Below are 26,277 nucleotides of genomic sequence, written 5' to 3'. Positions count from 1 at the left end.
AGGCGTCCCAGATGTAAGTTGAGATCGCCTATAATGCTCAGGGTGGCTGTCTCTAGGACAAGAATAGATGCAATGTGTGCTAGGGCTTCTTGAAAAGCCCTGCCAGGTGGTAAATGAGAAGCTCAGTGAAAGTGAAATTGTGTGATATTGTGATTTTAAACAGGGCGCTTTAGTCATTAGCTGTATGAGAGACCGGATAATCAGCACAGAGCTGGCTATGGCAACTGAAGGGAGAAGCACTGTTGACAAGTGCCCAAGCGGAAGAGAGCTGCCCTCCGAGGTGGGTCAAGATGATATGCTGGACCGAGGCAGGCAAAAGAAACCCATCACTGATGCAAGCATGAATTGGTTTCCTCCTACCTATGCCCCAGTCAAAGCTTCAAATCCAACACCTATGGTACTTACCTTTTTAGAGATAATCTGTAGATTATCAACACTAGTCAGTGATAGAGTTAATCCTTGAACTAATTTGTAATCCACCACCAACAAGCAGGATCGTGCTCGGCTGCATTAAAAAACATGTATACCCAATCCATTACCATCACTAACTGATGGATACGGTGTCTTTTACCTGTATTCTCAAGGATGTAAGCTGAACCTCTAAGAATATTACAGGACTGCAACACATTTTCCCCCCATACATTATATTTAAGGAAAACCTAGTGAGCACCCGACCATGGAATCAGACAGAGATAAAGAGAGAGAAACTATCATTGTTATGATGTTGGTAGGTATTTAGGAGAAAATAAGGCATATAAAGCGTCATGGTTTTGCTAGGAGTGGTGCTGGAAGGGACGTTTCAGATACAGTTGCTAAAGCACGCTTGCTAACATAGCTTATAAGGAGCAACAAATAGCAATAGTACGTACAAAGCGGGGGTCATAACCAGGACAGTGGAACTTTGCGTGCCTAAGAGATACGACAAAAGATTGTGCAGGTGATGATGTGGGTGTCACAATACTGAGACTCTGGAATTAGGGAAGAAATGCGTCTCAAAGAAGCTAAAACAAGACCTAGAAGAGTGGTTCTTAAACAGTCGTCCCGGTACCACTATTGGATTCGCACACCCACTCATGCGTTCCATGACTGCTTAGAAACGTAAATTATACTAACAGATTAACAAAGTATGAATAAAGAAGGAAAATGTAAAATTGAATTTTTCGAAAAGTTCTGTAAATGTGAAGACATTTTAAATTGGGGTCTAAAAATTAAGTTGCTATCTTCATATTAATTCATGGAGCAGTCAAACAGAATACAGTATGGATGATGGGCGGTCTCAGCTGGAACTAGAAACGCTCCCCCTTCCTATTACATTTTTTAAAATATATTTGTTGGTGAATTAATTCAAAAATGGCTCATAGGGGGGGGTCACTGGATTCCAATATTGATTATGTCTGGGTCTATTTAAGTTAAAAGGGTTAAGCATCATTGACCTAGAACACTGGGGCAGGTAAGCCTTGCTCTAACTTAGTAGGTAGAAAGGTAAGCCCATTAGGTACAAATGGATATCCAAATCTGGAGGTGTCCTGCTACCATGGCTGATGTAAAGCCTAGGTATGCGCTTATGATAACTGATTTACTTGTATGATAAATGGATGATCAACATCGCTCATAAAGATATTTGATTTCTTAAACTGCTAAATTGTGGCCTCACTGGCTGTGTATTAATCACGTGTTTATGTTAAGAAAGTATAAGAAGGTCATCAGTTGGGGAGCCAGGCGTGCATTCCCTAACTCTGTTGCCAGACACTCCAGTGATCATTAATTAAATGCTCCTACAGGTACCAGAGGCCTCCCACAATTTACTTGACAAAGATTTTACTTCGACATGGGAATGGAATTGAGATAGGTAGAAAGTGGCTTAGGAGAGGAGTAAGGCAGTTAATAGGGGCGCTTCCTGTGTGGAATAGAGCGTTTATAACTCACTCATGCTATTGTAGATATACACCATGTTTTTATGGTGCCATGACAACCACACTCCTCCCTTTTTACTGATGGTTTGTTTGATGATCATAGCTGTTTAGGACTCCAACAGTTAATCTTCGAGGGTTTAAGGCATGCCAGACACTAGAAAAGCCACACGAAACACATCTTCAAATAGTTTGTTTAAATGGGAAGAAATGTACATGGTCTATGTTTAATTGGAATAGTTAGTGCAGCAGCGGACTTTTCAAGAGGCAATGTTGGACACACTTGGCAGGGCTGGTCCTCCACCAGGGAACAAGCCCAAGCACAGGACAGGGCAATCTCTGGAGGAAGACTCTAAACTAAGCTTTAGGTTTCTTGGTGCTCTTAAAATGTTCCCCGTTCAATTTTCTCTTTAAGGAGCTGTGCCAAATCTTGTTGAGCAATTGCTACCTTATGGACAATCTTTAAATTGGAGTGATCCACTTTGAGGGACAGGGTAAGAGTGAGACAGCGAGTGTGATGGAAATAGCAAGAGTGTGTGGAGCATGAGTACTGTGGGGCCATGGTCCAAGCAGGTCTTGATCTTCAACTTCCAAAGGTGCATTCTGGGACTTGCATTTACAGAAGTGCATATACCGCCTTTAACCAAAGTACTACAAAAGAAATGATACCAGGTACAAAACCATTTAACAGATCACAGACCAGTGCATCTCAAGATGGCAAAGTACAGATCAGGTCTCTCAATAAATTAAACATCAGCAGATGCTGTTTAAGACGAGACTTAGTCAGTGTGGGACACAGCACAACACCGGGTGGAAGTATTCCAATGAACCAAAGGTACAGAAGAAATAATTGCAGAAGAACAATATGAAGGTGCTAGAGTGGAATCAAACCACAGAAACATAAAACTAATCTCAAAAACGACAAAGCTGAAAACTTGCATAACCAAGAATGCAATGTTGTGATGAGAGGAGGATGCAAGGTTTCAAACAAACTGAAACATAAAATCAGAGTACTTAACACCAGCCTGTGTGACAATCAAGAGTTGGGCGTGGTGAATCTCTCAGTAGTCCTAACATGCCCCCTTATTAGGTGCCTCCTGTGTGATAACATAGGGCACTGACCAGATTACAGGACCAAAGACATTTAAGATTTGAAACAATCCTAAAATGGATTTTTAACTGTGATGGGGGAATGATTATAATGTACTCACCCAAAGTCAAAGAAGACAAAGGTTACTCTGCAGTATTATTGGTCTTTTTGTATGAAACACAAGGTCTTGGCTCCAGAGAACACAGCAAGGTAAATCCCAGTTTCAATACTGGAGAATGCACAACCTCAGCCATTGAGCCTCGCTAGACAGAAACCAGTAGTGTCACACAAAAGGAACACCAGCCACAGAAGCTCTGTCACAGCATGGGCATCTACCCGGTGCAACATGACCTAGCTAGAAAGCATGCATCAGAACGTGCCAATCTATCTACCCTCATCAGCATTATATCAGCAACTTGCCATACAGACAGCTAGGATGTCTTCATAGTCTCATTGCAATGGAAAACAAGTGGATTCATAGTTTGAATTGTGCTCTATCAGGACCTGAAGATGTGAGATTCCAACCCAATCCAATACCTTAGAAAGTCAAAGGCAGTATGTGTTACTACGGATGGGCACACAGGCACTCTACTCTATTTCTTTTCAATTCACATGGATTATGTGGGAACCAAGTCAGAAATTAAACATCCATTCTCCCTAAAGCATCACGATGTTGGCCTACACACTGCAGCAGCAATAGTGGTATTTCCGGTCATCTCACAGGGAAGAAAGACGCCTCCAACATTACATTACAGAACTAAAAGTGGTACTCACTTTACAACAAACTGCTCGTAGTGGAAAGATAGACAAGGTGGGGTTGCAAGTAGGCCAGGGTGAAATTGAAAAGACGCCACTTGAATTTTAAAAATGCCAAAATTTAGCATAATGCAATCTTTTACCTCTACAATTTCATATAATTTTCAGCCATAGGAGACCGATTTAGGCTGAAAATTCTCAATAAAACTGGAGTGATTATAAAAAAAGTATATTTTTTTTAACGAGAACTATTCTCTTGTTTGAAAACATCCTGCATGATACTTGCAAAGAATATTTTGCTCCAAAAATTTTACTGCACAAAATGTCATGAGATCTCACCCAAAAATGTGCATACCTCTAGTTGTACGTTTTTTGAACATGCAAGCAATATGGCACTTAGTATGAACAACTGGGGGATGTAGGTCTGCAATTCTGCCACTAACCCCCGAACAAAATGCCCATTAGGAGTTGGATCTACTGGGGAATGGGGCATAACTAGTAGAATCTGATTAACATATAATTTCCCTGGTTATTCCCGGTGGGATTTTCACCTGGTTATTTCAGCTTCTCGGACCACCCGGTATCCCCAGACTCGCAGGATTACCTACTTTGTCACAGTTGGAGCAGATGGGCCAAGTAGCTCTTGCTACTGGGCCCACCAGAAAAGTGGTTCTTAGCCTTTTGACTTCTGTGGCCCCCACTTAATCATTATTGAAATCTGGGTAACCCTACTGAATTACTGGAATCCAGGGACACCCATTACTGGAAGCAGGAGATCCTGGCCCAATAAGTTTATGTGATTTGTACAGCAAATAGTTTGGTAAAGGTCTATAGTCAAGTGAGAGTACAAAGGTAATGAACCACAGACAATAATAAACACCAATAGTGACTAATAAATGAACTCACCACCCACTAATGTTTAAGCGTTAGTTTATATACTTTTATTTAGTCAAAAGGAATTCTTTTTTTCGTTTTTTTGAAAATATTCTTTGTGTACAAATGTATCTTTTTTCATTTTATGACTTAATTCATAGTGAGACTGTTTATAGTTCATAGACATTAAAAACCATTAGCAAACAAACATAGAACACAACAAGTGATTTATGCAATATGGCAGGGTAGTTCACAACGCGCGTTTCGGCTGGCTAGCCTTCCTCAGGGGGCCATATATTGCACTAAAATAGGTTGTAAGAGGGCAACACGTCCTTTTAGACTTGTATCAGAAATTATATCTTAAGGGTTGGATTTCCTTCGGCGTGATATTATATAGTTTCGTTGAGTATCAAGCTGCCCTTGAACCCTGACTCTCGTGGACCGTCTCATGAGCTATTTAGGAACACATCTGAGTATTTATTTCCGAGCCTTTTGAAACCGCGCCGAATACCTGACCCTGTTAGTAGTGATTATACGGGATGAGCATCAAACCCGCCACAAAGGTAATCCGTAACTAATATCGTTTATCTATCAAGTACCCTTTGAACATCTGTGACATTCCTATATTTATATTAAATATTTGTCACGTTTCAGTTTATGCAAAGATCCATATGGGAACTGATACTCAACTAAACTATATAATATCACGCCGAAGGAAATCCAACCCTTAAGATATAATTTCTGATACAAGTCTAAAAGGACGTGTTGCCCTCTTACAACCTATTTTAGTGCAATATATGGCCACCTGAGGAAGGCTAGCCAGCCGAAACGCGCGTTGTGAACTACCCTGCCATATTGCATAAATCACTTGTTGTGTTCTATGTTAGTTTGCTAATGGTTTTTAATGTCTATGAACTATAAACAGTCTCATTATGAATTAAGTCATAAAATGAAAAAAGATACATTTGTACACAAAGAATATTTTCAAAAAAACGAAAAAAAGAATTCCTTTTGACTAAATAAAAGTATATAAACTAATGCTTAAACATTAGTGGGTGGTGAGTTCATTTATTAGTCACTATTGGTGTTTATTATTGTCTGTGGTTCATTACCTTTGTACTCTCTGTAGGAAGGTAGATACCTGACTATGGTTACCCCCGACTTTTTTTGCCTGGTGTTTTGCTGGTTTTCCGACTTAGTTGACCTGGGGCCCTGCCAATCAGGACCCCAGGCCCACTGCTCTCTCTCTAAAATGGATTCCATGTACCTTAGGTACATTTCCAATTGGGACTGGGCCACCTTGTCAGACCCTGTAACTCAGGGCATCGGTGTACCCAGGGCCTACCAGGAGCTGAAGCATGTATTATGCCACCCCTGGATGGCCATCTAAATCTGACACAACTGGCTGCACGACAGCTGGGGCAACGTGGCGTACTCGTCCGTTGCTATAGGTACCGTATCCCTATACCTAACCTTAAAATGGACACCCGAGTTCCTATCAGTCTCCCCTATGGCAGGCCTTGACAATCCTGAAGGCAGAGTGCATGGAACCGTGTGAATTGGGCTCTGGCACGAGCCGAGCCCGGTTGCAGCTTGCGGAACCAAGACCCAATGGCTGTTCCATGATAACGCGTATCATATCGGTAACTTCGGTATCGCGTTAGCAAGACATGTCGAGTAAGGTGTCATACGAATCGGGATGCTGCCCCCTCACTAATACTGGCGACGAGGTTAGCATTCCGCCCTTCTAGAGGGACACGACATGTACGTAACTGTGAACCCCGGTTAAAGTTAACTGAAGCCTCAGCTCCACAAAATGGACGCTGCCACCACAGACACAAGTCTGACCTCCTGCTGCTGGGAGTCCTTCCAGCGAGGAGAGCTTGGACAAAGGGTTTCCTGTCAAGGGCGGTGTTCGCACCGTCCCAGACAGAGTTTGTGTATTCTGGGTAGGTAGGGCTTTGCTAGAAGGTGACTGCGGAGTGGCACCCCGGTGCTCACTACGCATCTGCCGGCTAGAACCAGTTCCAGGGGCGCGCAGCCCCTGACCTGGGGAAAGTCCAGCAGGGGGAGAGGGGTGTAACTACCCCCCTTCCGGGTCCCACCCTTAGGGCAGGACCTAGTCATGTACCCGCCCCTTTCTTTAGGATAAAGGCCGGAGCGGGACCCTTCCAAATTAGATCATATTTGAATCAAGAATACTTTCTACGAAAGGACTTCGAGACTCTTCTCAAGATTTCTCCCTTGTGGCTAAGGAGTAGTCACCCTGCATCCGCAGGCACCATCTAAGAACTCTGCAGTTTGCTGCAAGTCCTTCCTCAAGGATCCGACGGCCCAGCTCGACGAGAACCGGCTTCCCTGGCACCTCTGACCTCTACCCACGTCGTCAGCTCAGCTGAGATCTGTGGGTGCGACGAGACCTCGAGGGACCGGCCATCATCAAAACCTGCACGCTTTCTTAACCAGCACGACCATCGAAGCAATTCTCTGGTGAGTGCTCTGGGGTCCGAGAAGCCCCGACCCTGAGTAGCTCCAGCACCGAAGTGCAGTCTCCCAGCATCTCCACGATGTGCGTGGGGCCCTTCTGCTCGCTGCTCAGCACGTTGTCTGGTCACTAGCCGCTGGCTTGTGCCCTTCTTTGACGACATCCGACAACCAACGCTGCTGGTCTGGTTGCTCCAGATCGGCCCTTGCTCCCTTTTCGAGAGGAGCACCCCGGACCCTCCTGGTCCACTCAAGACGCCATCTTAGGCCCACCACGTGGCCCTGAGATCTGCCAAGGCTTGTTGCCCCAATCCTGGGCCCAGCGACGCCGACAGCATCAACCTTCGTGGGACAGCTCGCACCTCCACCCTGGTCGCCAACAACGCCTCCTGGTCCGTGAGACTGCAGAGCCTAGCGTCGCCCACTCACCTAGTCGAGGTGACGGCCATCCGGTGCCTTCCTGGTACCCTCCGACTACTGGCTAGTAGTACGAACTTGGTGCCCTCTGCTTTCAGGTATCAACGATCACTGATCCAGGCTTGGATCTCTACGAACTATTCATCACTGGTCGCCGGCCAGCAACTCCTTTTCTTCCGGCTCCTGGCTCGTCAGCGAAGACCCCCGACGCCTGTAAGACTTGTGCAGCCGCAGCCCTCGTGGCTAGATAACTTCGGCATTTCGGTGCCTGCATAGCCTCCTTACTCTAGGGTCCCGAGTCCCTCGCTTCCGACTTGCCTTATCGGGTCCGCCCGAGACCACTAAACTTTCCGTGCCCTCGGGCACTTGTTTTAAATTGTGCACTTGAAGTATTTTCTAAGAGCTTTGGTTCTGTGCTTAGTACCCTGTCCTCATAAAGAGTACAGGGCTGTTGTGATTCTAATAGATATACTGTTTATTTTCATAACACTTGTGTGGTGTCCTTTCACTTGGTGTTCAAGGGGTATGTGATGGTATTACAGCTGGCTTAACACGCCCTCTAGAATTTAGCCCGAAGACTGCTTGTATCCACGCTACTAGGATAGCTGGTCTAAGGTTGACTTACAACCAATCACCATAAGGGTCGTTTGGAACGATACATAGTGGTCGCTAGAATAGCGAACGCTGCATATCAGGCCAACTTCTCACACTCTAACTGGACTATAGACCTTTACCAAACTGTTTAGTTTCCCTATGTATAGCAAGTGTATCACTATTTGTATATAGGGGTCCCCTTCTTTCCAAATTGATTTGTACAGCAAACACAGAAATAAGCATTCCTCAAACAAATGCCCCGATTGTTAAATATTTTATTACATTTTCTAACAAACCTATTTTAAAAAAATCGCATCAAAATTCTAAAGGGAAAGATGGAACCTCCACTTTCATATTCCTTCACATTTACAGAACACTTATTTTTTATTTTATTTTTACATTTTACTTCCTTATTTAGATCAAAAAAATGAATCTGATAATATTTAATTTTCTAAGCAGTTGTGGACCCCCTGAGTAGGCTTTGCGGTCTTCCGGGGACCCCGGACAAGGTTAAGAACCACTGCACTAGAGAATACAAGCCACTTGGAGTGAAGCATCAATAGTGGAGGATAGATGCAATAGTGGGCAGAAACAATGGGAAGTACATTTGACAGGAAGGGCAGTTCTGACTCATCTCTGCAAATCCACCTCTAGGTAAATACCACATGGGGGGCATCTTTAGAAGTAGAAACATCTACCTCCACCCTATTCATCTCATCACTTACCTTTTGATCACCTGCATGAGACCCTCTTAACTCATACAAGCATTCACCAACAACATGCGAGAAGGGCCTTGAAAAATACTAACCAGACACTGCTGTGTCACAGACGGCACCTATGGGAATGTTAACACAACACACGGCATGCCGTAGCCCAAAGACAGAGCCAAGTGAGAAGGGTTCAAATTAGGTTACAACAGAAGGTTGAACAAATGAAGAAGAAGTACTATGCCACGTTAAAGACAGAGAAGCAGGTGCCACAAGTAAGGAAGTTGTGAGCACTTCCTCCACGCACACATTATGAAAAATAGGTTATTCAAATTCTGTGGATGAAGATGGAGGTTGAACATCCATTCAGTCAGCTTAGGGGGGTTAGCACTATTCCCTAAGAAGGTCAACAAACTGAGGCTTTACGCGTTTAACTATATTTCACAGGGTGTAACAGAATATTCTCAGCATTAAATGAAATAAAGGATGCAATGTGTGCATCAATAATGGGGGTTTATAGGTGCTTGGGGGCAGCTGACTAGGGGGTAGGTTGCCCCCCGAGATTACTGGGAGAGGTGGTACATTATGAAACTCTGCTAGATTTGGGATCTTTGGTTGGTGCTCCTTTATAGCCCTGGGTCAGTTGGGCTTTAAGCTGCCATATTAATCTAGGTGACCAGGTAGCTGATAGGGTGTGGTAAAAAGGGGTGAAGAGTTGTGAGAACGTCCGTAAGGGGTGAGTTACGGCAGAGCAGGGGGAAAACAAGGTTGCCATGGTGCTACAAATGCTGCGCAAAGTAGGGAGATTTGATGGCTGGTGCCGAGGCAGGCTATGGCTGGCCTTTGCCCCTCCCTGCAGGGCTGGTCGCTCCACACACCGCGCAGCTCCCTCACTGAGTGCTGGGACCCCGACCCCCCCGCTGCTGCCTCGCACAGGCGTGTGCCGGGACCGCCACTCTACCGGCTCACCTCCTGCTTTGTGTCCCTGAGCGCCTTAGCGGTACTTTCGCCCGTGTACAGCGCTTGTTGGTTCCTCGCCGGAAGGACACAGAGAGTCCGCCTCTCTCCGTTCAGGTCTGAAGCCACCGAAGTCATCTGCGGCGTTCCTCAAGGCTCCTCGCTCAGCCCAACCCTCTTCAATGTCTACATGAGCCCCCTCGCAGACATCGCACGCCAGCACAACCTCAACATCATCTCCTACGCCGACGACACCCAGCTGATCCTCTCCCTCACCAACGACCCCGCCACCGCCAGAGCCAACCTTCACGAAGGGATGAAAGAGGTAGCCGAATGGACGAAGAACAGCCGCCTGAAACTGAACTCGAACAAGACGGAAGTCCTCATCCTGGGATCCTCACCCTCCGCTTGGGACGACTCCTGGTGGCCCCCCGCCCTAGGCAGCGCACCCAAACCAACAGACCAGGCACGCAACCTGGGCTTCATCCTGGACTCCTCCCTCTCCATGACCAGACAAGTCAACGCCGTCTCCTCGTCGTGCTTCAACATCCTGCGCATGCTACGTAAGATCTTCCGATGGATCCCCACCGAGACCAGGAAGACGGTCACCCAGGCCCTCGTCACCAGCCGTCTGGACTACGGCAACTCCCTCTTCGCCGGAACCACCGCCAAACTCCAGACGGGACTCCAGCGGATCCAGAACGCCTCAGCACGACTCATCCTGGACATCCCCCGTCGCAGCCACATCTCCGGACACCTGAGACCTGCACTGGCTCCCGGTCAACAAGAGAATCACCTTCCGTCTCCTCACCCACGCACACAAAGCCCTACACAACCAAGGCCCAGGATACCTCAACAGCCGCCTCAACTTGTACGCTCCCAAACGCCAGCTTCTATCGACCGGCCACGTCCTAGCCGCCGTCCCCCGCATCCCAAGAGCCACCACAGGGGGACGGTCCTTCTCCTACCTCGCCGCCAAGACATGGAACTCCTTCCCGACCCACCTCCGCCTGACCCAGGACCACCTCGCCTTCAGGAAGCAACTCAAGACCTGGCTGTTCGAGCAGTAGCGGACCCCCCTTCCCCCAGCGCCTTGAGACCCTCTGGGTGAGTAGTGCGCTATATAAATGCGATGATTGATTGATTGATTGATTGAACACTCCGGGCATCAGAAAGAGTAGTGGCTGCATAGTGGCCATGTTCCCCATTGCGCGAGTCAACAGGTGAGGGAGTGACACAGGCCGCTCCCCAGTGCAGAGAGTGGCCCCAAAAACAAGGCTGTGATCACACGGGTATCTGGCATGGGGCACCAAGCGGGCCAAGTGATGGTGGCTCCCGTGTAGGCTGAATGAAGGGAGCGGTGGAGTGAGGAGGACATGCAGCGTGACGCCAGCTCCCGTGGAGATACAGAAGGGAGGCTCAGCAATAGCTAAACGGGGCCTACGTCCTCCGTAAACATGAGGATGGAGTGGACGGGGCATGAGGAGTAAAGGCGTGGCTCAGCAGGACACGCAGGGAGTGCTGCAGAAGCAGCAGCATGTCACAGGGACAAGCGCTCAGGCACTGGGGGAGGGATTGGGGCACACATGGCTGCAGGTGGATTCACTGCAAAAGAAAGTTTGGCTTGACAGGCCCCCGCAGGGCGTGGTGGCACAATAGGAGAGGATGTCCAGGTGTGGGGGGATAGAGTTAAGGAGAGTGGAGAGTGAATCGTGGGTGGCACGGTCAGAGGGAGGGACGGAAGATGGCTACTGGCCCCACTAGAGCCCCAGGTAAGGGCAGGGATCCGACCTCTGCTGTTGTGGCAATGCTGAATGGAGTTGTGATGAGGTGGGGGGTGGAAGAAGGCAGCATTCAAAGGGTGCGGAGGCCATCAGGGTTGTGGCCGGCAGATTGTCAGGCAGCAGAGTTAAGTCAGCCTCAGTGGACCTACTCCTGGAAGAGGAAGGGGACAGCAGCAGCTACTCTGAAGGGGTGGGGGACGACAATGGAAGGAGAGGTAGGTGAAGCTTTTCAGGGCAGCACAGAGTGAGGTGAGCCAGGCGGCAGACTGTTTGCAGTTGCACAGGGTACGGTAGGTGGTGTGCGTCAATCGGGGTTGAGATTGTGGAGATTGAGGCACCTATGGAGTCGAACAGAGCTGGTGGCAGTCAAAATCCCTGGGGAGGGAAAGGTCGGTTAACCTTTCCGTGCATAGTGTGTTTCAGGTTACTATCGGGGAGCAGATGGTGTTCAGCAGTATGCAATCCTGAAGGAGAGGTGGTCAGCTGGCTAGGCAGCAGGCTTCGGAGCAGGCACCAACCTGGATAATTGGTAAGCCAAGACGGGTGGAGGCACATGCCCCTAATATGGATTTTACAAGTTGTGGATGCATTGGTGGAACTGGAGAGTGGTGGTACAAGGTTGCAAAAGGGCTTGTATGTAAAGGGACAGGAGTATACATGGGCGAGCAGATGCCGGTTGGCATGTGACAGGTAAGAGACAGACAGGTTGATGGTCTTGGCAAGGCATTAGTGGCTGGCGAACCTCCAGGGAACAGAGGCATGGAGGAGCCAAGGATCAACCAGGTAACTCTGCGGACAATGTAGGAGGCGGGGCTGGCATCGAAAAGTTAAAGGGAGGACAGGTGGAGACAACAGGGGATAAGGAGAGTAAAGAATTGATGATTGAGAAGTTGCCCTACGTGGGCATGAAGAGGCCTTTGGGGTGTATTTGATGCTGGCCACGGAGGAAAAGATATGGATATGGGAGTACGTAGAGATGTTTAAATTATTGCACAGAGCTCTCTGGACTAAATAGGGGTCCAAAGAAGAAGAAGAGTTGTCTAAGAGGCCCAGGGTGACAATGATCATCGAAAAATTGGATGTCTGCATTTTTTATGAATGCTAGTGTGCACTGTGAGAAGTTCCCAGAATGGAGTATTTCTCTGTTAAAATATATAAACAGGATCCGGAAGGCCAAGATAACCTTCAGTGGCAATGCATGACACTTTACCTGTAACAATGTCAAAAGTAGAAGTGATCCTTGTAATGTGCAAATATCATATTATTGCAATGTACATCATAAAAATGCCAATAAAAGATATTTTTAATAAAAAAGAAAAGAAAACTGGAAACAAACAAAAGCAGCAAAGCAGTGGTATTCGAACTTGCAACTAGTTGAACAATCCAAGTCCTGCAATGAATGTAATAGTCCACTGAACAAGCAAGATCTTCACTGCGCAGAATTATACTAAAATTTAGAGATAAAAAAAAAAAAGAATGTTTCAACGGAAATTTACCCCGCCCCTCTTTTTTGAAGTCGAGTCTGGGCAGCACATGCGCAGCTCTGCGAGCCATGCTGTATTGGAGTATGGACTTGAAGTTCCGCCGACTCTGCCCATATTTGTCATGGTCCTTACTAAATGCTGGCTTCCGATTCGTTAATAGGCTTGTTAGTCTCTCCTTAGTACCGCCTTATCTTCAGTTGTAACCTCCCATGCGGACCGGCCCTTTTACTTCAGTTGTTACAAGGTACGTATTATTTACTCTGTAAACACTATTTTCTTAAATCGTTTCTCCTACTGCAGGCGCCACATGATTTCCTGCAACATTCAGCATGCCATGTGCACTCTCACAAAACAAAAAGCATTTGTTTGTCAACTTGACAAACAAATGATTTTTTGGTAAACGCGCCCCATAATCGAGCTTTCAGGGGAGTGGCCTCTATTAACGCAAAAGCTTAACATGGGGCACTTGTAAACAACAATCATCTGCAACCCAAAAGATCTCACATTTTGGAAATTTTGGAAATTTTGACCTACTGGTATTGAAAATGACAACGTCTTATTGTTGCAGGTTTTTTTTAACACAAATAAAAGGCATGGATATTTACAATGCCAAGAGCTCAGAATCTCACGATTGCAAGACCTATTGCATTGCAAATGCTTGTTATTTAAGGGTTCGATTACATAGCTCATTTAAAAGCCTTCGTGGATTTAAATATGCCCACCATTACGTAAGGTTTTTCTACAGTTGCACGCACTAGAGAAGCTTCGGAGGCGCGCGCAGTGGAATTTATGCTTCTAAGGAAAAAAAAGAAAGTCAACAAAGTTCAACAGTGAAAAACATTTCTTAGAAACGGTAAGCCTACACCTGTCACTAATACCACGGGACCTCGAGGACGGTTGGCAGGGGCGGGCTCAGAAAGATGAGCAGGTGAAAAAAAAAATACAAATAAAAAAAGCTTTATGAGAACTTCTTCAGGGTCGTGAAAATCATTTCACCTTCCAAGGACAATAAAATAGCTGCTCTTGATTTCTGTGGACAGTGTTTCATGACATACTAATAACTATTTATAAAGCACAGCACCCGAGTTAAGGGCGTGTGCTAGGTTTGAGACATTTCACAAGGACAGCCTTTAAATGAGATCAGCACTACTCCCATGCATAAGAGATACCTAAAGCTACATTTACAATCTATTGAAAGCAAAGCCTATTAAAAAAGCACTTGCAAAACCAAACGGTTTGATTTTGCATAGTGGAACGGTTTTTACCAAGCTCCACTTGCAAACAACAATGGTAGAGCTGGGAGAGCATAAGTGCAAGGCTCCCAAATATAAACAGGTACAAGCAGGGGGTAGCGCAGGGTGCCCTTACATAAATAACAGTGAAAACCTTACACGATGCAGTGTGACAGCGCACCTCAGCGCCTTCCTACCCCTACAGCAGGACTTCAAGCTTCCCTCACTTACACAGAACACCACATGCAGCAGACTTCACTTCCTCTCAGGCAAGTACAGCATGGAAGCAGCTCAAGCTTCCCTACATCACAGAACAGAATCATGTCAGGCAGAAGAGGCATAAAAACGAAACACACAGTGATGCAGTGAAGTGTTACACAAACACCAAAGATTGAAGGGAAGAGTACAGGTAAAGGGATATATAGACGGAAATATAGAGGGGAAAAAATAACCTGCATTTGTAAAGCGTATGTTCACCCCGAAGGGTATCTTGGCGCTGAATAACAGATGTTTATTGCTACCGAACTCAATGGTACTCCTGTAATCGACCTCAGAAAGATGAAAGGCTAAGTGGACCTGCCGGGATTCGAACCTGTCACCATGAAGTCAAACACAGGCCAGGACAGTGAATGCATTAGCACACTAAGCCACCAGACCAGACTCAGGAAGAGCAAGTGGATGGAAGGTACAGCAGATAAAAGAGAGTGCAGGATAAAGGACAGAAAAAGCAAGAGGAGAAATATGAGAAGAATGAAGGGATGGGAGAAAAGAGCCATCTAGCCCCCCACCACCTTCCCGTCGTTCTGGTCCCAGGTTTTACAGCGCCAAGATGCTCCCTTGGGAGCGAACGTTAGCGCTCTATAAATACCCATCCAATATCCAATATCCAATATGGAAGTGAAATGCAAGAAGAGTTAGTACTGGATTAACACAGCCAGAGAGAAGAGCGAGGAAAGAGGCAGTTATAGAAGGAAGCTGTGTGGTCACAGTCTGAGGCAGTAATAGCCAGAGGACAGACCGTGCTGCCTGCAGGTCCTGGACCGACCACAGAGGCATGGGTCATACACGGAGATGCCATGAGGCATGCATGCCATAGGGACTAGCCGAGAGCAGAGGGGAGTACATTAAAGAAAGCTGCAGGCTGGGCAGTGAGGACAGAACTGGACCACAATGTTCATCCCTCCCTCCATTAGCATGCATGTCTGCTGCCCAACTAATCAGACCACTGTACAAGCCGGCCCATCTCGTTCCGGGAGGCAGCCACCAACGTATTCGCTGCACAATTTATAAACTCCATGTACCTTCCTTTTTGGTGAACGTTTAGCAACACCAACTATGAAATACAACCTCCACATCAAGGCATATGTCCTGATGAAGACCCAAGAGAGAATCCTTATACAGGGGTTGAAACAGGAAGATGACAATACTCTAGCGCATTTGAGGATAGTCTTTAAAATATATAAACGGTTTATACATTTGCCTGATACCTATATGGTAGTGTGAGCTATGAGAGTTGGAAACAGATTACTAAACAAATTAACTTGTTTGTGCCTAATTGGCAGGTTCAAATATAGCAATACAATTGCCCAGAGAATAGAAAACGAATACTGACCTGCAGTTAGATTTTGTAGGGGTTTGTCTGCCAATAACAGGATTAGGATGACTAATGCAGTAAAACTGGATTGATTTTGGAGTCTAACTCTACTGCTAGCATATGCCGAACGTCTACCCAACAGCCCCCATTAGAACACTTGCTACTAAATAAAAACCTATATGCATGGCCTTTAGAATTACACAATTCCTATGTTATTCCAGCGTAATTATGATTTCTCTCACTTGCAACATAATCCATCAGCCGCTGCATGACAGGCAGATTTCAACAAAAAAGTTATAGTGCAAGTCCCAGATCATTTTAAATGTTAACTAGTAACTCGAGTCTTCTTTTCGAGTGTATGAAGACTTTAAACAGCGAGAATCTTGACAACATGCTGTTAATGTCCTAAAAAATACTGAGAGGCCCAGAGCAGTAATATAAAGCTCTTGCATCTTTAAATGTAGTTTAAAGAAGATGTAAATGATAATTCCTACTTTGTCATGAAAACGTAGAGGTTCACCCTTTATGCAACTTCCAGTTAGAGAACACAGCGTTCTTAATGCAGCAGTTGTTTCAAGTGTTTAGAATAATTCCATTTAAAAAAAATGTATACAACCTGCTTCGCCTCATTTAACAGGGTTGAGTTAATTAGGTTACAACAAAAAGCTAATTATTGTAAATAATGCAGCCCACTTTAAGGCAGTATAACCACGCTAGCTCGTCCTTTCTAAATGCATGAATCCTGACTGGCGAAATTTTTTAAGCATGAACACCAGTTTAACACAGGACTACAGCAAACAGCAACTGAAAGTTGTAACAGGCCACAGCAGGACCCGACATGTGGCACTTCCTTAAAGTACCTTATGATGAGTTTGAGCTAAAACACATTTTTTTTCGTTGAACTCTGCACGTTATGCAGCAGATGGCGGTTTGTGAGGCTAGTAATGTAAACCATGGTTTAAAAAAAATGTTGAAATGGAAGTAACCCGTCTTAACTTGCAGCAGGAGCCCAGAAATATGTCCAACCTACCACACTCAGGACAGGAGGCCATAGCATGGTTTGCCTACAAGGCTTCCAGTAGAAACAAGCTACAGTCTGCCAACCTCCTTAGGTGAGTGAAAGCGGGGCGGATATCTGCAGAGCAAGGCTTCAGCTTAACGCGCTTGATAGTGTTTTACAAAAGAGGTTAGTTCCAATCGCTGATAAAAATATTTTTTCAATATCACATTCAGAAAGTAGAAAGTTAGCTCTCAAGCTATACAACATGGAACACTCCATGGCCTTCATTAATGTCTCCTTGCGCAGTCTCACTGCCGCATTGCTCACACATGCTAGTGTTTTGCGCGCAGGCGCTTCTTCAAGGCACAAATCCAGACCCGCTACAAACAGAAGTGAAACTGAGAAAAACGCGTTCCCTCTGAACATGGAACCTCTTACTAACAAAGAAACCAAGACAGGTTTAGAAGTATGGGCTTGGGTGTGGACACGTACAGAGCTTCACGGATGAAGAAAACCAGAGACTGAAAATTCTCTATGGTCACGAGGACCGATAATGAAGATGTTGAGGGTACTCGATTTGGCGGACTTGTTAAACAACACTATATTGTGTTGTTTCTTGGTGATTCCCTCCAGCCAATCATTCGAACAACACATAGCGGGTATGATTCAGAAAGCCACTTACAGTTTTAAATGGTTCGATTTAGGTACAAGTCATATACAAAAGGATATCTGTGAGGTGCAAGTGAGTAATTTTACACGACCACCGCTGCCAACTAGTACGTAGCACTAAACCAGAGCAAGAAGGTGTGAGCTGGTGGGGAGTCGAGGCATGGTTTTCTTCTGAATATGAGAAAACCTACCAACTTGTGACTTAGGTGACTATCTCAACCTCTTCTCAGACCCCTTTCCACCTTGGAAACATTCAAACCCGGATTCCGGTAGATAGAAGATTAGAGTAACTGTCCATAGAGCGGGAAGGGAAATTGAACATTGTAGACATGAAGGGAAAGTGATTTTCCCAGGGGGAAGGTAGGTGAAAAAGTATTTTTTAAATGTAGCTCCATTGCCGTAATGTGGGGTTATTTCCAAGGATGGAAGTGGGATGAAAAAATGTTGGGGTAAGAGGATGGGAGTCTCTTAAAGGGATGTGGTCTAGGAAGGGTAACTAGGAATCATTTCCAAGAGCATTGGCCTATGGAATTAAGACTGTGGCTTAACACATGTAAACTAGCCTCGGATGCTTCCCATAGAGAGCCACAATACCAGTATTTTAATGCCTCTGAGCTTCCATCTTTTGCAACCAAGCATATCGCAAAGTAAGGGTCTATCAGATAAAGCAAGCCAGACCTATTGGCATTGCCAATGTTTTCTTGCAGTTTGGAGATAAACGAGTAAAACCAAAACCTCAGACACTCCCTACCAGCCCTTCACTCCCATTCATGACACTTTCTCTACAGCCTCTGTTAGAGGCACCTTTTCCTCCTTGCATCTTTTTGAAATCCTCCACACCTCGGCTCTTTCCTCTTCACTCACTCCTCCTTATTGTACTTCCATTCACCTCCTCCTCTTCAGCATCCGCCCACACCACAACGCATCCACTCACCTCTGAGCACTGAATTTTCTTTTTAAGTTCTCTGTGTCAATATTTTAACAGAAATGTGTACCTCCTTCAAACACTTTTGCATAGAATCACAATTACAGCTGGCACACACAGCAATTGCCCAGTGTTACCTACAGAGCGGCCATAGCATGTGTTCTGAACACCTTTATGACCCAATGATAGCCACTGTGAGAAACTGGCACTGCCTAACCTCAATTCCAGCGCTCTCAATTGGGGATTACTGTAACATTTTGTTTTACAATCACAAGAAATTGATTTGCGTTTTGCCTGGTAAGTTTAGAAAATGGACTCGGGCCCAGGTGGTACCTGTTACAAGCTCACTATTTAATTTCTGGTGGGTCTGTGACCCAGAGGGACCGGACTCACTTAAAGCCCGGTGCTATACCCAGGGCTCGAGTCGGGGTACCACGCGGGTGGACGGCATTCCCCAGCTTATTTTACCGTTGGGACGCCATCCCCCCTGCCAAACAGCTGGACTTCACTCTTTGGCCTCTCTGGGACGAGGAGCTTGGCACCTTTCGTGACATCACTTCCTGTTGTGACGTCACTTGCGGTGACAGCGTCCCCCCACTTCTTTTTTTTTACGACTTGTGCCCTGGCTATACCCACGGTATAACACTGCGTTAAGGAAACAGCAACGGTCACAATACATTCCCTGTTGTATGCCTGAAAAACTGCGCCAGGACCACTTTTACAGGTGCACTGCTGGGAATGTGCGTGAATTCCCAAAATTCATACGTTTATACCCATGAGCGGAAATACTTTACTCTGTAAAGGGATTTTCTCCTGCTCATAAGAGGAGTAAATGCCAATCTTTCAGGGTTAGAAAAGTTCTTTATGTGGCTTGTGAATAGCCATAAATGAGTAAGTTTGTGGCTGTGACAACCATTCAACTCCCACAGCCAGATATTTACGCACATGGAAAGCTCTAAGTACATGGTGCCTAAACATTATTTAACAAGTTCTCAGGAAACGAGCAGCTACCACAATCAAAACTCATTCGGTGCCACCAGATTTGATAGCGAAATCAATAAAAACAAAAAAAAAAATCACATAGGCAATTCGTGACTAAAATAATCAAATGATGGGACGACTACACCCGTTTTGTCTGTAGTGTCGACAGCGAGCATCCCTAAATGCTACGCCAAAACACTAAATACAACAGACTTCTGCGACCACAATATAAAAGTGTATGCGCAAAGTCTGGCAGCTGGCTACTGGGAGAAAACGCAATCGACACCACCAGGGGGACGGGGTGGATTAAAAAGGTGAGAAAAACAGCGGTCTAGGAGAAGAATGCGGGCGGGAAGTTCAGGGGGGGCAAGGCGCGCTCAGCTAGTGGTACCCCCCTCGCCCTCACAAGGACATCCCGTTTCAATCACGAGCAATGGTGTCGAATCAACAACGTATTAGCGTCGAGACTTACACCATGCTGGGTAGACCATAAAGCAGCTTGTAACCACGAAATCAGACACGGGGAAAATTGGTGAGGTGCCCAAAATCACAGGCTGTTGAGGCAATGCCAGGACTCGAACCTGGTTAACAGTTACAAAGTCGGCAGCTGTGGCTCTAACACCAAGATCACTCCCTTTCTAAAGAAGAAGCCACACCGAAGACTAAGTGGGATAAAATAAGTAGGAGACCTCTAAAACGGGTATGACCTAAGAGGTTTAGCCATTTTCATTTAATGCTTTTTTATATCGCGGACTTTACCCAAAGGTGTCACAGCGCTTCACAATAGAACCAAGTACGTTACATGGGAAGAATATAAAAAATGTACACATTGCAGAAACAAGAACGGGTAAAATAAAATAATACATGGCAGTCACTCAAAAACACAAAAAAGCCATGAGCTAAAAGGTTTAGCTATGAATCATTTTCAAAAGTCGTGGCTTATGTAATGAAGGACATGGCCTAAAAAGTAAACTTAAATCACAAATTCAATTGAAGCGCGTGACCACTGTTCTGTAGAGTCCAGTGTTTGACGAGCACGTGTTCTGCGCACTTTTATGACCCAATGTGACTGACTGACACCTTCAGACAAACGCTGTCTGCAGCCTCCGGTCCAGCGCTAGCAATTATTCAAGTGATTAACAGCCACTCACAAAGAGAACTCCGAGATACAGAGACTCGGCTCCATACAAGAACATGCTGCACGAAAAACTATAGAAACAATATCCTGGAAAAAGCAAACAATCAAAGAATGCACGACCAAGTAAAACAATTGAAACGTAAACAGGGCCTGCATCCTCGAGATGGAATTCCTTAACGTTTGTACAGTTATTGTTAAAAAAAAAAAAAATCGAGGGGTCTGCCTGTAGCATAAACCTCACGAGGACCAGACAGACGCCTGTTACAATGTTAGTTTTTATTGACTTGCGGGCTAAGAACCAGGGAGACCCACTCCACTTAAAGCCGTAGTCCCAACATTTCCTTTGAATGGACCTTTGAGTCTCAAAGAGGGGTAATGTGGAGTGATTCTGAATGGGAAGCCGAATGAAACCCGTGGGGATTAAACATTATCAGAAAAGAACGGGTAATGGCACTATGACCACTGTGCACGTCATACTCTTCTGTCCTGAAGGAAGTCCACCACACACTTTGTGGTCCGTCAAGTTGCTTCCAACAAACGTTGACTAAACAGCAAACGTGTGACTGTGAGAGGGTCTCTTATCTCCGGAGGAGTGGCGGAAATGGAAATGAAGGCCGAAACAACAACCGGCAACGCGGAAAGCCTCTTTGTAGAGCTAAAGAGGAACCTTCTTGCAGGTTTCTGTTTTGGGAAGGGGGGTGGGGTAGGCTTAACGAAATAGTGGATTTTCCCACCGCCATCCTCTGGGCCTGCCCTACTCAAATATTAGAGCCAGGTCACAGCAGCCCCGAGGGAAGTAGAGGGGGACACATCATGGCACAAGGCTGAAAATTGCCTTATAGGCATCTACCTACAGGGGAAGGGTCATGAAGTCCAGGCCAAATTTGCAGACGTGGCTCTCATTTTAGCTAAATGTAAATGTCATGGTACTTATAGAGCGCACTGTCACCAGACGTCACCTTGCGGTGTCGCCTATACGACTTCCTGGCGCTGATACTCATACCGCTGTGGAACCCCTCCTGGCTTTCCCTGTGAAGTGTCCACTCCTGGGCACCCCCAGGGTGAAGCCAGGCATCCTTAGCGCTGTTGGGGCCGGTGTGGAGGCTAAGCAAGCGATTGCCCAGAGTTGCAGCGTGGGGCCCGTGATTAGAATAGGCACCGAGGCGAGAATTAACAGGTCCGAGGAAATTGAGCCCGAGACCCTGCCGAGGCGGGAATCGAACCCTGGTCCCTGGCCAGAACTCTGCATCAGGGTCTGCCGCTCTAACCATTGAGCCACACTCCTCCACTAAGCGCAGCATCACCAGGAGGTGGAAATCTGCTGCCCCTCCCAAGAATCAGGGTGTGCCTCATCAGCCAGGATAGCTTGATTCCAGTGGCATGAGAGCACGGGACTCACGTCTGAACATACCCATCCCACTAGGGGTGCCGAAGACTGGCGTGGAGAAATGAGGTGGAGAACTAGGGGCTAGTATAGAGTTGTACTATTCACAAGGGCCTATGGAAAAAACCTAAGGTAACGAGATGGGACCTATTACTAAAGTCCTTTAAGGCTTCAGACACATTTAACATCTAATGACAGGTCGTTCTGCTATCTTCACAGCTCTAGGCCATGTTATATATGACATGACCAATTATTGTTTGCCTGTCCACCTTCCCCCCCCTCACCTTCCTTACTATTAGATACGAAGTCACAAACCCGAAGGGTATCAACATAGTCTTCCTGATGCCTACCATCCCATGAACTTGAATAGATAGGAACCTTTGCCACTTCCTACTATCGGGAACAATTCGCCTACGCAGGTCTTTCCTTGACTAAGTGTTTACAGAATGCACCCGTCATTAGGGGGGTTACTTAGTATTAGTTAATTATTCTCTTATTAAACCGGGTTGACACACTATCTGCAACCACGACTGTACCGACATGGTACATATATATATGCAAAAAAGAAGGAGAGAACTCTGGGTAGTTCCAAGGCAGCTCCTGCATAGAGCACCCTCAACACAAGCAACACTCTAAATTTGCTCACCTCAAATGTCTGCTTTTCTATCAAAGTTTTTAAGCATAGGATTAGCACAGTGCTGTCGAGATAGAAATGGACAAAGTCTTTTGCCATTTGTACAGCAAAGTCTTTAAGGGAGGATAGATAGATAGATACACACACACATACTTTTGAGAGGAAGGTGCACCAGAAATGAATTCGGGACAGCAAGATTAGTCCATCATCCTTCCCTTATTTGTAGTCAAATTAAAATCAGCCAATGCGTTTCGTTCCTTTTGCATAAGGAACTGCACCAGAGCTTAGTCTGTCAAGTAGAGTATTCACAAAAATCCTTAGTGGTCGAGGTAGTGTAGCCCAGGTATTCACCCCAGAGTAAGTGTAAACTGTAAAGTCAAATACCGGCTCGAACTCCAGGTCCTCCGTGTTCCCTGGTTACGGTATAGTCGCCAGCCGTTGGGAGCATTGTCTATAAATATATATCTACATGGAATAATGCAATTTGAAAAACACAATCAAAATTTGTCTTAAAATAAAAATGAATAAAAACAAATACATAAGCAGGACGTAAAGAACGCATCAACCAGACACAAGGACCTCAGATGTACTAAATGGTATGCTGGGATACCCTAACAAAAATCATGACTATAATACCAAGATTAGATCTATTTATTAACCACCACTAGGTTTCTTGTTCATATCACATGTAGGCAGTAGAGAAGTACATCAGCACTGTTAACAATCATATCCTAACAAGTGACTGGCAAGTTCAGAGCTTAAGTGGGTGGCCAAAATCCAAACCACCACAAAGACGAAACTACAGCAACAAACTAGGGGACATGGGACTGAAGTTCCAACCCTCAAATGAAGCGTGCTGAGAAAACCCACAACCATAGACTCGGGTTTGCAGGCTAAAGCACCAAAACACCATACTCCACAAACCCTGCAAAACAATACAAAAAAAAAAAAAAAAAAAAAAATCACATGATCCTATGATCATTGACCTGGACTGCCTCTGCATTTCTACCTCTGGCCCTTTGTTTACCCTCTAGAATAATTCACACTTTGTTGCTGTAGGATACATTTCAGTGTACATTTGAGGCCTGGGGTCTGTTGATTTAATCAGAACTTAAAAAAAGAGTGAAGTGCGAGGAGGGGTAAGATTTAATAAAGAATCATCTTCTAGCCCCAAATGCCCAAACCAGCAAACTTTCATATTGAAATGTACTCACAGTACAACATTCACACTGTAGCAAATCAAAGTAGTACTTAGAGCAGTTAACAACTTAATGATTTAGAACTTTCCAGAAACTGACTAGTTTTACAAAATCCTGGAAATTGCAGCCTACTGAACTATAGAAGTTAATGATGCCACACTCAAAAATATGTTCTATCATGTCTCACACATGGCAACTCTTCATGTATTGGAGAAAACTTATTTTACGAAATTAATTATAGGAGCTGAAACACTCTAGAGCAAAAAGTAGAGACATGGTAATAGGGCCAAACAGCTAACTGATGCTCCTTTGCCTACCCCAGTCACACCTACTCTGCCCGAAAGGCTATCTTTGAAAGGAAGACAACACACTGGATTTTTGAAGACAAACTAAACCTAGACTTCCAAACTATAACAGTTTGCAGGTTCTCTCTCCTTTCAGTTCCAGCGAAAGAAAACATTACAGAAACCGTGCATTCCAACACTATCTGTGGCTCTAGGACCTTTAAACTGCCTTATTACACATATCCAAAATGCAGCTGTAAGTCCACTGCCTCATATAGAGTAAAGTGAACCTGTCTCGCGAGATTTGCTAGGGATAAAATGGTCACAGATTGTCAAGAAGGGGGAATGTTATTCTTTGGAATAATTTTGAATAAATGTAATGAATGAGTCTAGCTGTGAGGGGACAACTGTATATTCATTCATAGCTTTTCTGTTCTAGGATGTGTGCTACATCGTATGTGTTTTTAATTGAACTTTTTAGATTAATAATTAATATTCAAATAAGAATTATTGATTGTGAGGGGGGTGCGATCAACCTTAGAAATCTGACAAAGGGGATACTCGGATTTTTTTTTGTATCTCCCCACGCCGTAAAACATCGCCTACTAATCGCGCGGTTGCATGTCCCCTCCTGCCCGGGTGTGATTGTTCTTCTTCCCGTTGATATTTTATGCATTGTAGGTGTGGGTACAGCTCTACGCCCTGCAGCGATAAAATACGAGATAGATGTGTCCCGCTTTCATCGATCAACTGTCCCCGTGAACAATCGAATCCAGCTTTGGCTAGCTCAGCAAAGCCGGCTACGCACCAACTGGTTTACAAATTCGCAGGGGATAACCAGTGATTCGTCAGCGACCCAAGAAAGAGGATGATTTTCGGGTTTATTTAGGAGCTGGCGGAGCAATGATCGAACTTTACTGGAACCCTTTTTCGATTAGGAAAATTGCTATGCAGGGTACAGCACCACCACCACAATATGAGCGGATTGCAAACGTGACGTGTGCGGCGCTCTGCTGTACACACCTAAAACACATACGTAAACATAGACCGCGCGCTGGTCAGGTGCAACACATGATGAAACAAGGAGGCCCATTTTACGAAGGAAACAGTGGCACAGCTTAGGTGTAAGGAAGTATGAATGCTGTCTCCCGCGCGCACTACAGAAGTCTCAAAGCAGTGGCGTAACGCCCCCTCCATATCATCACCAAGGGAAGGCATGAGATAGAATGGGTTCCCCCTGGAAGCAGCACTCCCTGCCCCGCAGAGACCTATCTACGCCCCCTCTCAAAAAGTCAGGAATTATAATAAACAAAAAAATGGAATGAAAATATTCAATTTGTGAGCAACGTATCAAAACCCGCGAGCCAGGAAGGCTGGGATAATTCCCGCCGTAGCCACGTAGGAATAAACTGGAACTGACCAGAAACAAAGGTGGGTAAGCATTCCAAGCTAATGGCACAGGTAGGAAATAAGCATAAAGTAGTTGTTCGGCGCCTGTACAGGGCACACTAAGGAAAGGAGACAAGGCGCGCCTGCCCAGGGTCACCGGCTCCCTCCTCAGGATTGCAGCGCCCACCTCTAAGACTTACCCGCGGCGGGTGCACCGACTCCAGGGCGCTCTGCGCCTCTTTGTCCTCGCAGGTGAACTGGCTGGAAACGTAGCAGCCGGCGTCAGTGGCACCAGGGGAAGTTTTGAAACAGGGGAGTCGGTCGCGGAAACGAGTCCTATCCCTGCCTCTCCTCCCCTGTGAATACCATTGGCAGGGGAGGTGGCACCAGCCAAGCGCCGCCTCCGAGGGGCGGTCACCGCCGCCGGCGCACGCCTCTAGGAGAAGGGAAACCGACAAGCCTTGAAATTTGTGAATGGAGCACGCGGCCAGCGAGTGGTCGAGGTGTGACCAGAGGCCCACACACCAACTGCTGACCCCCTGGCCCCAGGGTCATCTCGTGACAGCTGCAGGACGCGGCTTTTCTCTTTCATTGCCCAAGCTGTTGTGAAATCTAGTTAGGTGATCAATCAAAGATCGCTTTCTGTATATTTTATTTTTCACAAGGTTATGTTTCGTATGCCTGGCACTTTAGATTCTAAAAAATAAAAGTAAGATGGCCTTTGTGGACACCAGAGAGATTGGAGAAAATAAATAGAGCGTACGCAAGGGTGAAATAATTAAAGCCTCGGAG

The 26,277-nt window shown here is 45.7% G+C and overlaps 1 protein-coding gene across 4 annotated transcripts in view; it reads right to left on the bottom strand.

The window, feature by feature from the left end:
- The window catches only part of RUBCNL (rubicon like autophagy enhancer), an 86,466-nt gene extending 60,620 nt beyond the window's left edge, over nucleotides 1–25,846 (bottom strand). Inside the window, exon 1 of one of the 4 annotated variants that reach the window (XM_086934999.1) lies at nucleotides 25,686–25,846. The gene's annotated coding sequence lies outside the window, so the exon portion shown is untranslated. The remainder of the gene's footprint in view (nucleotides 1–25,685) is intronic. The other 3 variants (XM_086934998.1, XM_086935000.1, XM_086934997.1) reach the window with 3 other exon arrangements.
- Nucleotides 25,847–26,277: the final 431 nt, after the last annotated feature.

This window comes from Lissotriton vulgaris, chromosome 8 (assembly GCF_964263255.1).
Source record: "Lissotriton vulgaris chromosome 8, aLisVul1.2, whole genome shotgun sequence".
Lineage (NCBI taxonomy): Eukaryota > Metazoa > Chordata > Amphibia > Caudata > Salamandridae > Lissotriton > Lissotriton vulgaris.
Note: the sequence above shows the minus strand (reverse complement) of the source record. Positions and strands in the feature narration are given on the sequence as shown.